This window comes from Mesoplodon densirostris, chromosome 7, assembly GCF_025265405.1.
Source record: "Mesoplodon densirostris isolate mMesDen1 chromosome 7, mMesDen1 primary haplotype, whole genome shotgun sequence".
Lineage (NCBI taxonomy): Eukaryota > Metazoa > Chordata > Mammalia > Artiodactyla > Ziphiidae > Mesoplodon > Mesoplodon densirostris.
The window spans coordinates 107,051,860-107,061,665 of NC_082667.1; the positions used below are offsets into that span (position 1 = coordinate 107,051,860).

The window sequence follows — 9,806 nt, forward strand, 5'->3', positions numbered from 1 at the left end:
ACAATTTAAAAACCTCTAAAGATATACTGAGAGAAAACAGGCTTTAAAAAAACACACATTTGTCATTAACCAGAAAGAGACATCTTTAGATAAAAATAATAAAAGCCATAAGCTGCACAGATATTGCAGATGGTTCTAGTTATCCAGTCAACAGGCAAAGAGCAAGCACTTAAGGTCTTCTCCCATTTTTGTTCATCCTTATTGTTGGAACTTCATACTCATTTCCTCTCCTCAGATGACTAAATCTGGTAATGGTAGAGCTGGTAAGCCCCATTTACTCAGCCATGCCCTGCTCGGCCTCAGGAGCAGTCAAACTCTCAGTTGCTCTTGTCTCTTTGCCACCTTGTGGTAGTGGGTTTTCTGGGCATCTTCTGTGGAATAGATGTTGAGGTGTCTGCTGACCTGGGGTCTCCTCTTCTTGATTTCCTTTATCTTCTTCATTGCTATCCTCTGTAGGCTGCCTTCTGTGAGAAGAGCCCCTGCAGAATCACCGTCAATAACCTGATACATATTCTGTCTCACAGGTCTACCTTGTTCTTCTACACTCTAGTTCTCAGCACCCTCCTCCCTTCTCCCTGCCCAGGACTATTGTGTGGGGTGCCCATAGGGTCTCTGTAAGGTGCTTGTGGTAGGGATGGCGCTGCTGGGCCCGGCCTTCTGGAGCCCTCTTCAATCCCTTTCTTTCCACTCTCACTCTTCTGAAAATTCTGCTGGTAATCATGTGGAGGACCCCTACCACATGTGTAGGGTTTATAAGCACTGCTTATGGTCTGCTACTGCCTTGCTCTGGAACTCCACCGGGACCTGTAACATCTGCTGCTTCTCCATCCTTCTCCCCTTCAACAAAATCAAACTCCACAGTCTCTCCTCATCTTACACTGCAAAGGTAGCTCCTGGGATTTCCTTCTTTCTGGCATTCTAGTGTGCAAAAACATCTTCCTGTTGATGAAACCATATCTGTTTCTTATATTGAGCTTTTTTACTTTTCCCCAAACCCTCATTGTGATGACTTTCTTGGTGCCTCCTAGATGAGGCTGCTGGGGCCACTGCTCCCTTCACCCACTGCTCCAGGTGCGGGGTTTGGTATGGGCATCACTGAGGGCCAGACTGTGGGGTGCTGGGTCTCACCTGGCTGCTCATGGGTGTGGTGATGGTGACTGAGTCCAGCTGTAGCAGCTGTGGCTCCTCCAGAGAGTGATAGTAACTAAGATGGTGGTGGCAGTGGTGCAGCTCAGGACTCTCTGAACAGGACATCCTTCCTGATGTGGTAGAGAATATCTATAAAATGGCAAAAAAGACAATGATGCCTGATATAACAATTGCAGTCTGACATTGTAGTAGAGATCCTCCCCAGCGCATTAAGGCAAGAAAAATAAATGCAAGGTACAAAGATCATAAATGAAGAAATAAGACTGCCACGGTTCACTGGTGAAATTATTGTGTACCTAGAAAATCTGGAAAAATCTACAATTAGACTATTAGCATTAATAAGAAATTTAGGGCTTCCCTGGTGGTGCAGTGGTTGAGAATCTGCCTGTCAATGCAGGGGACACGGGTTCGAGCCCTGGTGTGGGAAGATCCCACATGCCGCAGAGCAACTAGGCCCATGAGCCACAACTACTGAGCCTGTGTGTCTGGAGCCTGTGCTCCACAACGTGAGAGGCCGTGATAGTGAGAGGCCCACGATGAAGAGTGGACCCCGCTTGCTGCAACTAGAGAAAGCCCTCGCACAGAAACGAAGACCCAACACAGCCAAAAATAAATAAATAAATAAATTAATTAATTAATAAAAAATAAGAACTTTAGTACATTGGCTGGATACAAAGCTAATATTTTTTTAAACAATGATATTCTTGTGTATCAGCCACTAAGAGAAAATTTGTGAAAGATCCTTTTTATTACAGCATCAAAAAATATCAAGTACCTAGGAATCCTGCTGTCTTCCATCAAGCGAGATGTTAAAGAGTTTTGCAAAAATGTAAAACAATGTCAGCAATCTCTGTGCATTGAATCTTTGAATAAACTTTGGGAGAATTAACATCTTTACAACATTGAGCCTTCTAATGAATGTGGTATATTTCTCCATCTATTTAAGTCTTATTCAATGCCCTTCCATGAAGTTACAGAGTTTTCCTTGTAGAAGTTTTGCCCTTCTTAAATATTTCCTATATACTTGATATTTTTTCAATGCTACACAGAATATTAAAAAGATATTTACTCAAGAATCAAGGTTTAATACAATTAGTAATTTTTCCTACTTATACAGGGCATTCTTAAAGGTAACTGGCTTTTTTTTTCAATTGTGGTACATTGTGATGAATAATACAATGACTACTAGTGCAGTATGGTGCCACTACCTTGATTCATGTTGAGTAGTTTTACCACCATTGTTTTTGTACTATTGGTGCAAATGTAAACTCAGTGAGAAAAAGCAAATCATGTCTTATAAAAAGTTTTGACCTCATGAACCCCTGAAAAGGTCTTAGAGCACCCTAGGAGTAGCAGACTGCCCTGCTGTAGAAAAATGCCTGCTCATGCGCACCAGGAAACACCTATAGGAATATTTGCAGAGAATTGTTTATAGTGGCCCCAAATTGGAAATAACCCCAAAGTCTTTCAACTGTAGAATGAATAAACTATACTCATCAGTGGAATACTATATAGCATTGAAAATGAAATAGCTACAACTACCTGAAACAGTATGCAATGATACCATGCCCAAGGCAGCTAAACTGGTGGCATCTGGAGGGCACATTAGAGATCTCAGAGATTGTGAGGAGAGAGAGTGGGCTTTATTATCCTTAGATCCAAGTAAGAGCCAAGGTTCCAGAGGAATAGATTTTCATTTCCTCAGGCCTGGGAAGAAGTTGGGTATTTTTGTGGTTTTTGGAAAAGTGGGGGGAACTTAGCCAGCAGAAGGCTGTGAACTGCTTGAAGAGAGGCTTTTTTAAAATTAATTTTTATTGGAGTATAGTTGATTTAAAATGTTGTGTTAGTTTCTGCTGTACAGCAAAGTGAATCAGTTATATGTATACATATATCCACTCTTTTTAAGATTCCTTTCCCATATAGGTCATTACAGAGTATTGAGTAGAGTTCCCTGTGCTATACAGTTGGTCCTTATTAGTTATCTATTTTATATTTGTAGTGTGTATATGTCAATCCCAATCTCCCTATTTATCCCAGATGTAGAAAAAAAAGTTTATGGTTATCAAGGGAGAAAGGGGGATAAAGAGAGGCTTTAACTGCCTGCATTGTGCGATTCTAGAAAGGAGGATCTGCCTGATCCTGCTATTTCTAGTGGTCCAGGAAGGGAACTGCACAGGTGGAATTTCTCCAAGTACCTTCTGTTTATAGACCTAAGAGCAGGGAAATATTCTTATAAAAAATCAAAAGAGGGGTGATAGTTGCCAGTTCAATCATCTCTTGTTCAGAAAAGCAAAAATCATTGTATGTTCTATCACCTGTCATTCTGACACCACTAGTAGAAATGCAAACAACCTGCCTATATGGGGCTGAAGGGATCACACAAATCGTAAAAAGACAGAGCAAAATTACAAATCACTTAAGGGAACTCTGGAATCTTAAGGCGGAATGACTAAATAGGAGGTGTAGAGCAGGTGGTTCCTGCTGAAGAAGGGCTGTTGGAAGAGCATATGAGAATATTAATTTTAAAAGGTGGTGACGACTCTCAAAAAAGATGCAGTTTCAGCACCAAGGGACTTTCAGAAGCTGAAAACAAAACAAAACCTCTGTATTTAATAGATAAAATAAGTAAACTGAGAAACAAGATAGTTACAATTGAGAGTCAAATTGGAGATCTAGGAAATCAAGAGAAATGCCTCATAAAAGCAAGCCAAGGCACAAAACAAAATCAAAAAAGGAAAAGATAATCAAATTGGATAAAGATCCAAGAAACCTAATAAGCAAAGAATAGGATATCTGGAAGGAAAGAGGGGGAACAAATGGAAAACACTGTTTCTCCTGAGTTCCAAATAGACTTGAAATTGAAGATTGAAATGACATTTTAAAAAAACTAAGTGAAAACTGATGAAAATAAACAGACACCTAGAAATATCCTAGTGAAATTCCTAAATTATGATATTGAATCTTCTCAAAGGGTAAAGACAAAAATATTGAAAGCTGTCAAACAGAAAGGAGGGGGAAGGGAGAAGAAGGAAACACACACAAAAGAGAATCAGACTAACCTTGGATTTCTCATCTGCAACGCTGCAATTAGAAGGCAGCAGAATTATATCAATAGCTATAATATAGACCACTAGGGCTCATCTTGGGAGAAAGGCTGTGCAAGATTATGACAATAATGGGAACATAATTTTGATGTAATAGAAGTGATCAGTGTAATTCTGACTATTAGGAATGGGAAGGTAATCAACAAGATAATCAGAAAGCATAATAAAACATCACAATTAATGAGAGGAAAAGACAATAAGCAGAAATTAAACCAAGGAAAATATAGTGGATATCTCTTTTTTAATTGAAATACAGTTGATTTACAATATTATATTAGTTTCAGGTGTACAACATAATGATTCAATATTTTTATAGATTATACTCCATTTAAAATTATAAAATACTGGTTATATTCCATGTGCTATACAATATATCCTGTAGCTTATTTATTTTATGCATAGTAGTTTGTACCTCTTTATCCTCTACCCCTATCTTGGTCCTCCTCCCTTCCCTCTCTCCACTGGTAGCCACTAGCTTGTTCTCTATACCCATGAGTCTGTTTTTGTTTTGTTATATTCATTATTTAATTATTTTTTAGATTCCATATATAGGTGACACCATACAGTATTTGTCTTTCTCTGTCTGACTTACTTCAGTAAGCATAATACCCTCCAGGTCCATCCATGCTGTTGCAAATGGCAAATTTTCATTTTTTTTGTGGCTGAGTAATATTCCATTAGATAGATAGATAGATAGATAGATAGATATACAGATCTAGATCTAGACCTAGATATATCACATCTTCTTTATCCATTCATCTGTTGATAGACATTCAGTTGCTTCCATATCTTGTCTATTGTAAATAATGCTGCTATGGACATTGGGGTACATGTATCCTTTCAAATTAGTGTTTTTATTTTCTTCAGATATGTACCCAGGAGTGGAATTTCTGGATCATATGGTAGCTCTATTTTAGTTTTTTGAGGAATCTCAATACTGTTTTCCATGGTAGCTGAACCAATTTACATACCCACCCATAGTGTACTAGGGTTTCCTTTTCTCCCCATCCTCATCAACATTTGTTACTTGTGGTCTTTTTAAAGATAGCCATTCTGACAGGTGTGAGGTGATATATTATCGTGGTTTGGATTTGAATTTGCCTGATGATTAGCAAAGTTGAGCATCTTTTCATCTGCCTGTTTGGCCATCTATATGTCTTCTTTGGAAAAATATCTATTCAGATCTTCTCATACAGACTGTGTGTTTTGGAAACAAATTTTTTTTTTTACTTAGTATTGATTAATTTACTCGATGTTGATATGTTACACTTAAGCTAAAAAAACAAATTCTACTTATTTTTAGACAAAATTGTTCTTCTCTATAGACTTTCTCCATAGACTTCGGTATACACTATCCTATATAAAAGTGAAAATGAAGGTTATCTTGAACTCAAGGTGGTAATAACTTGTCTCAGTGTGTTTTCATCAGTTGCTTCCCATCTTAATTTACATTGATATTGATTCAAGAAGATTTTATTTAGAAACATTTTCAAAGATGATGATTTCAAAGATGATGATTAATCCATATGTTTTCACTTTCTTTTTTTAAGTTTTCAATAGTATTTACTTTTAACATCTTTATTGGAGTATAATTGCTTTACAATGGTGTGTTAGTTTCTGCTTTATAACAAAGTGAATCAGTTATACATATACATATGTTCCCATATCTCTTCCCTCTTGCGTCTCCCTTGCTCCTACCCTCCCTATCTCATCCCTCTAGGTGGTCAAAAAGCACTGAGCTGATCTCCCTGTGCTATGCGGCTGCTTCCCACTAGCTATCTACCTTACGTTTGGTAGTGTATATATGTCCATGCCGCTCTTTCACTTTGTCACAGCTTACCCTTCCCCCTCCCCATATCCTCAAGTCCATTCTCTAGTAGGTCTGTGTCTTTATTCCTGTCTTACCCCTATGTTCTTCATGACATTTTTTTTCTTAAATTCCATATATATGTGTCAGCATACAGTATTTGTCTTTCTCTTTCTGACTTACTTCACTCTGTATGACAGACTCTAGGTCCATTCACCTCATTACAAATAGCTCAATTTCGTTTCTTTTTATGGCTGAGTAATATTCCATTGCATATATGTGCCACATATTCTTTATCCATTCATCGGATGATGGACACTTAGGTTGTTTCCATCTCTGGGCTATTGTGAATAGAGCTGCAATGAACATTTTGGTACATGACTCTTTTTGAATTATGGTTTTCTCAGGGTATATGCCCAGTAGTGGGATTGCTGGGTCATATGGTAGTTCTATTTGTAGTTTTTTAAGGAACCTCCATACTGTTCTCCATAGTGGCTGTACCAGTTCACATTCCTACCAGCAGTGCAAGAGGGTTCCCTTTTCTCCACACCCTCTCCAACATTTATTGTTTCTAGATTTTTTGATGGTGGCCATTCTGACTGGTGTGAGATGATATCTCATTGTAGTTTTGATTTGCATTTCTCGAATGATTAATGATGTTGAGCATTCTTTCATGTGTTTGTTGGTAGTCTGTATATCTTCTTTGGAGAAATGTCTTCTGCCCATTTTTGGATTGGGTTGTTTGTTTTTTTGTTATTGAGCTGCATGAGCTGCTTATAAATTTTGCAGATTAATCCTTTGTCAGTTGCTTCATTTGCAAATATTTCCTCACATTCTGAGGGTTGTCTTTTCGTCTTGTTTATGGTTTCCTTTGCTGTGCAAAAGCTTTTAAGTCTCATTAGGTCCCATTTGTTTATTTTTGTTTTTATTTCCATTTCTCTAGGAGGAGGTGGGTCAAAAAGGATCTTGCTGTGATTTATGTCATAGAGTGTTCTGTCTATGTTTTCCTCTAAGAGTTTGATAGTGTCTGGCCTTACATTTAGGTCTTTAGTCCATTTTGAGTTTATTTTTGTGTATGGTGTTAGGGAGTGATCTGATCTCATACTTTTACATGTACCTGTCCAGTTTTCCCAGCACCACTTATTGAAGAGAATGTCCTTTCTCCACTGTACATTCCTGCCTCCTTTATCAAAGATAAGGTGACCATATGTGCTTGGGTTTATCTCTGGGCTTTCTATCCTGTTCCATTGATCTATCTTTCTGTTTTTGTGCCAGTACCATACTGTATAGTCTGAAGTCAGAGAACCTGATTCCTCCAACTCCGTTTTTTGTTCTCACAGTTGCTTTGGCTCTTCAGGGTCTTTTGTGTTTCCATACAAATTGTGAAATTTTTTGTTCTAGTTCTGTGAAAAATGCCATTGGTAGTTTGATAGGGATTGCATTGAATCTGTAGATTGCTTTGGGTAGTAGAGTCATTTTCACAATGTTGATTCTTCCAATCCAAGAACATGGTACATCTCTCCATCTATTTGTATCATCTTTAATTTCTTTCATCAGTGTCTTATAATTTTCTGCATACAGGTCTTTTGTCTCCTTAGGTAGGTTTATTCCTAGATATTTTATTCTTTTTGTTGCAATGGTAAATGGGAGTGTTTTCTTGATTTCACTTTCAGATTTCTCATCTTTAGTGTATAGGAATGCCAGAGATTTCTGTACATTAATTTTGTATCCCGCTACTTTACCAAATTCATTGATTAGCTCTAGTAGTTTTCTGGTAGCATCTTTAGGATTCTCTATGCATAGTATCATGTCATCTGCAAACAGTGACAGCTTTACTTCTTCTTTTTCCAATTTCAATTCCTTTTATTTCCTTTTCTTCTCTGATTGCTGTGGCTAAATCTTCCAAAACTATGTTGAATAAGAATGGTGAGAGTGGGCAACCTTGTCTTGTTCCTGATCTTAGTGGAAATGGTTTCAGTTTTTCACCATTGAGGACGATGTTGGCTGTGGGTTTGTCATATATGGCCTTTATTATGTTGAGGAAAGTTCCCTCTATGCCTACTTTCTGCAGGGTTTTTATCATAAAAATGTTGAATTTTGTTGAAAGCTTTCTCTGCATCTATTGAGATGATCATATGGTTTTTCTCCTTCAATTTGTTAAAAAAGATAGCAAAGATCAATAAAACTAAAAGCTGGTTCTTTAAGAAGATAAAAAAATTGATAAACCATTAGCCAGACTCATCAAGAAAAAAGGGGAGAAGACTCAAATCAATAGAATTAGAAATGAAAAAGGAGAAGTAACAACTGACACTGCAGAAATACAAAAGATCATGAGAGATTACTACAAGCAACTCTATGCCAATAACATGGACAACCAGGAAGATATGGACAAATTCTTAGAAATGCACAACGTGCCAAGACTGAATCAGGAAGAAATAGAAAATATGAACAGACCAATCACAAGCACTGAAATTGAAACTATGATTAAAAATCTTCCAACAAACAAAAGTCCAGGACCAGATGGCTTCACAGGGGAATTCTATCAAACATTTAGAGAAGAGTTAACACCTATCCTTCTCAAACTCTTCCAAAATATAGCAGAAGGAGGAGGACTCCCAAACTTATTCTACGAGGCCACCATCACCCTGATACCAAAACCAGACAAGGATGTCACAAAGAAAGAAAACTACAGGCCAATATCGCTGATGAACATAGATGCAAAAATCCTCAACAAAATACTAGCGAACAGAATCCAACAGCACATTAAAAGGATCATACAACATGATCAAGTGGGGTTTATCCCAGGAATGCAAGGATTCTTCAATATACGCAAATCAATCAACGTGATACACCATAAAATTATATATTAAAGAGATAATACCTTTAATATACAAAGAGATCTTACAAATTGGTAAGACAGACCAACAGCCCAGTAGGCAAATGTGCGAATGATAGGAACTGATAATTCACAGAAGAGAAAATCCAAATGGCCAATAAACTTTCAATCTCATTGTGTTATGGAAATGCAAATTAAAGCAGGTATCAAATACCACTTCTACACATTAGATCTGCAAAATATAAATTTAAAGAATATTGATTCCAAATAAACTGCCTGATTCAAATCTCAAGTTACTGCGTAAACATTGGCAAGTTACTTTTAGCCTCTTTGTGCCTAAGTATCTTCATCTTTAAAATAAGGATAGCAATCATACCTACTTCACAGGGTTGTTGTGAGAAAGAAATGAGCATTTAGGTCAAGTAAAGCTTAGAACAGAGCCTTGCACAGAATAAGCAGCCAACATTAGCTCTCATTATTACTAATGTAACAAGTGGGTAAGTGGAGCAATGAGCCCTTAATTCATTGCTGGTGGGGCTATGAATTTTAACTAGCATTTTAGAAAGTCAACTGGCAATATATTTTAAAACTTGTAAATATACTTACATGGGCAGTGAGGGCAGGGGTTATCTGGAAAGGGACACAAAGGAAATTTCTGGAATGATGATAATGTTCTATATTTTGATAGAAATTTGGATTACACTAGTGCTTACATTTATCAAACCTCCAATGTATACTTAAGATTTGAGCATTTTATTACATGTGAATTTTACATAAAATTATAAACAAATATAGAATTCAATGATATGCTCACTGAAGTATTTAGAAGGATATGGACAGACGTTTGAAATTTACTTTGAAATGTATCCAAAAATAAGTTGGTTTTATGGGTTGAATTTTGTACCACCAA

The 9,806-nt window shown here is 37.2% G+C and overlaps 1 pseudogene; it reads right to left on the reverse strand.

Annotated features, from left to right (window-relative positions):
• Nucleotides 1-274: 274 nt before the first annotated feature.
• Nucleotides 275-1,254, reverse strand: LOC132494252 (Y-box-binding protein 1-like; annotated as a pseudogene).
• Between the last annotated feature and the right edge of the window lie 8,552 nt (nt 1,255-9,806).